This window comes from Nannospalax galili, unplaced genomic scaffold (genome assembly GCF_000622305.1).
Source record: "Nannospalax galili isolate Female #2095 unplaced genomic scaffold, S.galili_v1.0 scaffold1735, whole genome shotgun sequence".
NCBI lineage: Eukaryota > Metazoa > Chordata > Mammalia > Rodentia > Spalacidae > Nannospalax > Nannospalax galili.
The window spans coordinates 644,206-650,386 of record NW_008336857.1 but is presented as its reverse complement, the minus strand read 5'-3'; positions in this window follow the sequence as shown (position 1 = coordinate 650,386).

Here is a 6,181-nt window from a genome sequence, read left to right as displayed (position 1 = left end):
ATCAAGGCAAAATAGAGCTTTGCTACATAAAAGGCAGGAAGAAATGTTTGCAAACTAGGCAGTCCTCTGAGGGCACTTCCTTCCCTCTACTGTCTTAATGTGAATGTTAACAGAGGACCAGAGCTATCTAGAGGATACAGAACTAACTACCAAGGGCTCAAACCCATCAGGAATAAAGGTTTGGGTTACCTGCCAGGTAAAGCCAAAGTTGTAACTGAGGGCAAAAGGAACATGAGATGAGCTATGGCCTCACCTTTCCCCCTCCTTGAGGAGTCACATGTATAAATGTGTATGCTAATTATCCTTCTCCCCATTCTATACTACCTCCTGATCATTTTACAATTTTCCTACAGTTTTCAGGGCATTAATGAGATTGTGCTCAGATGGATGAATATCAAACATCCTAAAATTAGATCTGACTGCAACAAACTAGAACTTGGGGTCCCCTTTTGGGAGGGAATGGCATGTTTTGTACAAGAGAGTTTCATGCTGTGTAAGCTAAAGACTGGGAGATGGAAGAATTACGTTGATGTTGATCAACCAAAGGATGAACTGCAATGAACTTTGATATCTTTCAAATATACCCCTCACTTTGAAAGCTCCCCAAGAATGAATCCTACCTTTCTTATATACCCCATTTTTCAGAGTACATGAAAATTTTAAATTAGGATACCAACATTTCCATCGATCAGAGCTCTAGATCCAAAACTTTGTTTTGGAAGTGAGTGTTCTGGAAAACAGATAAGGAAGTCCATGGTGCTGGCACCCGCTCCTGCCACCCACAGCAGGGACTGTATTATGCTGCTGTTGCTTACACACTCAGTCGAGGTGTGGTTCAGCACTGTTCCAAGATCTACTGAGCTTTCCTAAGAATTCTGCAAGTTCCTACAGCCTTCCTTACTTAAATTATCTAGAGCAGATTCTGTTCTTAGAACTAAGAAGTATGGTTCACACAGAAGATATGTGCTTAGGGGCAGCCTGTCTTGCCCCTCTCAGCTTCAGTTTCCCCATTTTGAAATAATATAAGCAATATGCCTCATACTTAGAAAATAAATTTAACATAACTTTTTATTTCCAAAGTCTGCTTCTTTCCATCTATCGCAGGGTCATTATCGTTCACCTGGATTCCATTCATGTGCCAAGGGAACTTTTCTATACTGCTTTATCCTCCCCCAAATTTATTCCCATCACAGTACTCAAAATTGACCACTCAAATATAAATCAGCTCTTGCCACCCTCTGCTCAACATGCCCTCATGGTTCCCAGTTCTCCTGCAAGTAATTTCTTTCAACAACCCAAGGCTCAAATGGCCTGGTCTCCTCATGACCTCACTACTCCTCTACCCTCATCTGCCCTATTCCCCATCATGCTTGCCTCCTAACTATCCCTCAAAATACCACTCAATTTTCAAGCCTTGGCAATCCCTGCACTTCTGAATGGAAGAATCATCCCCACGCATCTGTGCATTGATTCTCTCACCTCCTCCATCCCTGCTCAACCAGCACCTTCTCAGTCAAGCCCATCCTCCCTGTCCTGTTTCAAATAGCATCTCTACATCCTCATTCTGTTCCATTTTTTTTTCATAGCACTATCACATTGTAACAAACCATATGATTTGCTGTTACATTTGTTAAACAACTTTCCTACAAAGGCTGGCATACTTTTCCCTTTTGCTGACATTTCCCTCATGTCTATATCTACTGCCCAATAAAAACACGTGCAATCAATAAATTAAGTATTGCTTCTATGATTGCTATTTTCTTCTTCCTTAACAGCCTTCTTCCTTGGCCCTTTCACATGGCACCACATAACACAGGTACCTTATAAACGCTTGATGTTTACATATGACATGTTACCTAATGTTTTGTGGAATGATTAAATTGAAGGACCAAATATATGAGTGAATGAATGTTTCCACTGTATTACCATCACTACCACCATCACTATCCCTAGAAGCTGCTACAAGAGCAGCCCTCTTCCTTGGCTCTTCAAAGTTCACTTTCTGTCTTCATCTTGAAAAGTTCTTTCTGGATAGGAAGTGAGACAGAGAGCAGGAAGTTGAGTCAAGAGCATGCTGACCCCTCTGGTTGTTATATCTATAATTACGACTGTCTCAAGAATAAAAGGGGGAGCTGGAGAGATAGCTCAGTAGTTAAGAGCACTAGCTGCTTTTGCAGAGGACACGGGTTCAAGTGGGTTGTTAGCACCAATTTGGTGGCTAACAACAGTCCATAACTCCAGTTCCAGGGGATCTGACACCCTCTTCTGGCTTCCATGGGCATTGCATGACACAGGTGTATTTACTCATACACAGAAAATAAAAAGGTATCAAAACATAAATGTGTTTTTTGAGATAGACACTGTAAGGATGGTATTGAGGTTTTTCATTTGTTTGTACTTAAGGCATGCCCTAATCAATGAAAGCCAAAATGATGTGTAACTCTTAAGGAATAAGAGGTTAAGGTAAATGGATTTCCTTTCATTTTGTAGGAAATCAGTTATGTGTAGAGTTTGTAACACACAACAGGACAATGTTCATGAATAGTGAACTTAATCTCTTGTAGCAAATGATCAGAGACTTTGCTATATGAAGACATTTATGAGACAACAGGTAAAATTTAGATGCTGACAGGGTATTACATATTAAGAATCACTTTCTTGGGGCTGAAGAGATGGCTCAGCAGTTAAGAGCACTGACTGCTCTTGCAGAAGACCTGGGTTTGAATCCCAGAACCCACATGGCAGATAACTGTCCAAACATGGCAGATAACTGTCCGTAACTCCAATTCCAGGAGATCTGACACCCTCTTCTGTCCTCCGAGGGCATTGCACGACACAGGTGTACTTACATACATACAGGCAATACATTCATACACATAAAAATATTTTTGCTCTTAGGAGCAACGAATGGTTGCTAAAAATTGTGGTCTTGTTTTACAGACACATATGGAAGTATTTATGACTGAAATGATATAGTAGCTAAGATCACCTTCAAAATAAATCTAAGATGGGGGAAGTGAATGGACATGCATAACTGACGACTCTTCAAGCTGGGGGACAGGTGGAAGTTCACTATACTACTGTTACATTTGGAAATAGTCCCTAAATTTTAAACATCTGTTTATGAATGTTTTCATTAAATATCATGTACCATGATTCTTCAATCCAGAGAAAAATATAGCCCATGGGTGTACACATTGCTAGCACAACCAAAATAAAAGCCTGGAGTTCATTCAACGCACACTTTTGCCTACACCTAAGAGCCAACTCTGCTAAGCAATACCACTGGAGGCAAACCAATGTGAGACCACAGTGTTCACTCCTCCCCTCCCCCACCAACTCTTCTTTACTTGTATCATCCATAAAAAATTTGAAAATGGTTCAGTTCATGTACAGAGGATCTTTTTAAGCAATGTATGTATCAAACACTAGTGCAGTTCTTTTTTGATGCCAATTAAATTTACTCATTCACTTCTCAGGGTTGCTCTGGGTTTGTGGCATGATAGTCACATGACCATTGTGACAGAGACAGGTGCAGTTATTTCATCCAATAGTTTCTACTGCTGAAATTCATGTTTAAATACTTACAGGTTGAACCCTCAGGTAGTTAGTATCTATGCACTATGTTCTCAGCATGCCAGACTCTCAGCATGCCAGACTCTATTCTAAGAGCAGGAACTATGACTGAACAAAGACAAGTCCTGCCTTTCAGAAACCAGAATAATCAGACACATAGTAATATGCAAACAAATAACCTAAGACAGTATCAGATACTGATAAGGTGCTGAAGTAGGGTAATGCAACAGAGCCACTAAGATGATAACAGTTAGGATGAGGCTACTGTCCCCATATCAAATGCTGCTGAGAAACAGATACTACGTTACTCTTTAGCTTTGAAGAGGTAGGTCTCTTGTGGCCCTGGTGGGGCAAGCCAGACTGGAGTCTGTTCACTTGAGAAAAGGAAGGCAGGGTGTAACTTAACGAGAAAATTTTGTTGAGAGAAGACATGAGTAGAACCATAGCTAGAGAAGAATGAACAGGGGAGGGGGAAGGATATTGTTATTAGGTGGTACTAAAGGATGTTTGTAAGCCAAAAGAAACGACCCAGCAGAAAAGGATTTAAGGATGCACAAGTACCAACAATATGAAAATGTACAGAATTAGGTCCTCAAAATGTGGACTCCAGAGCACACAAGGATGGTCCTAAACAGGGCTCTACCCATTGTATCCGAGAATAGATTCATCTGGGTACTTTCAGAATTGCATTGGTAGACCAACGTGGCTAGGTAACAACTCTTTCATTGCTTGCATTTTTCTTTGAGATATGAGGCAGTCACCAGGGTAGAACTAGAGCAGGGGAAGACTTTGGCGATCAGAGGAGCAAGAAGGCATAGTTTGCCAGAGAAGAGTGGTAGTTCCTCGAGGTTTGAGCAGCAATTTCAGATGTGTGATAACACAACGGAACAGATGCTAGTTGCAAAATTTCAGTAGTTTTCTCCAGAAATATTCAGCTGCTAAGCTATAGGTACAGGTAGCGTTGGGTTTATAAAGAGAATTGAAGCTTTGTCGAGTGGGTACACAGAGGAGCTAAGGACATTTATAAAGGAATGACTGCGATGACTGGACCACTGGATCTGAGTAAGGGAAGTGAAATAAGGTGACAGGTGAAAACAGCACAGCATGAAAGGGTGAAGTTGGTAAGACTGAACAACTGCTTAGAAAGAAATAGCAGAATAAACAAACTACGTTTATTCTGAGCAGGATCTACGAACGTGTTCATAGATGTGGGAGACAGCAGCATAGCATGGGGAAGGTATGACTTAATTAGACAAAATAGATTCTTGATGCTAAAGACAGCAAGGTATGAAGTGGGCATTGCATGTGAAGTTCAATTTTCAAAAACGATCACGGAGAACAAGCAAAAGGCTGTTAGCCAGGTGTTATCAATGGAGGGAGAGTGGTAGGAGGTCAGTAGCATGTAACAGTAAGTCCAGTGGGGAAATCTGACCGACCTAAAGCTGTGACAAAGAGTGTCTGTATGAAGGGGGAAATGAGTCTAGATTTTATGAGCACACATTTGAGGCTTAGTAAATAAAATGGCTCTGCTAAAATTCTGAAGATAGTCCAAATACTTTAGAACACTTTATTCTCTTTTTCTATAGCATTTTACCAGGTTTTAGTTAATGATCGTGTGACTTAGTGTTTTGATACCAAAGGAGAAAATCCAGCCACTGGTATTTAGGAGCTGATGGTTGCCAAATAACTACCTTGTTAATCCACAGTGGCTGTTACATGTATAAGAAAAGAAGGCAGTGTAGGAGATGAGGTTACTATTTCAGCCCACTTAGAAATATTCTGAGTGCCAGGAGTGGTGGCGCACACCTCTGATCCCAGGAGGCAGAAGCAGGCAGATCTCTGTGAGTTCAAGGCCAGCCTGGTTTACATGGTGAGTTCCAAGGCAGCTGGGGCTACAGGGAGAGCCTGTCTCAAAAAGACAAAAAAAAAAAAAAAACTAGTAATAATTCTGAACATGAAAGTAGGAAGGAGGCAGGCTTGTTGGGAAGGAGAGGAGCTTCGTGGGAAGGGGGGGGAAGAGAAGATAGTGGGGGAGGTATGATCAAAGTGCATTTCATATGTGTGAAACTGTAAAAGAATAATTTTAAGTGGGTTACCTGGAGATATCCTGAGCACCTACTATGTATAAAAACACTTGATAATGTGAAGACAGAAAAATGAAGAATATTTATTTCCAGGGAGGTTAATTTAGTTGCGGGAAATACTGAAAAATGGTATCTTCCACAGACAAAACACCAATGATCACCATCCTGCAAAATCCAGTTATTCTCTTTGCAGAGTTAAAAACAGATACAACTTGGCGGCTTTTTAAAAACATGTAATCATCTCAGAACTCATCAAAGGATTTAAAGAAATGTCCACCAGCACAGATACATTATCACATCTTCCTAAGACAGTCAAAAAGTAAATATTGTTCCCGTGTTCCCGTTTTATAGGTGAAACTGAGGCTCTACTGTCAGCTGTGCAAGTTCACAAAGCTTGAAAGTGCCAGCCAAGTTCAGTTTTTTGGTTTGTTTTTTTAAATAAACTTGGGGGGGGGGGGGTGGGGTGAGGGGTCCGGGGTAATAGGGATAGGATGCATTTCCCCAGCACTCACTGTGCATCT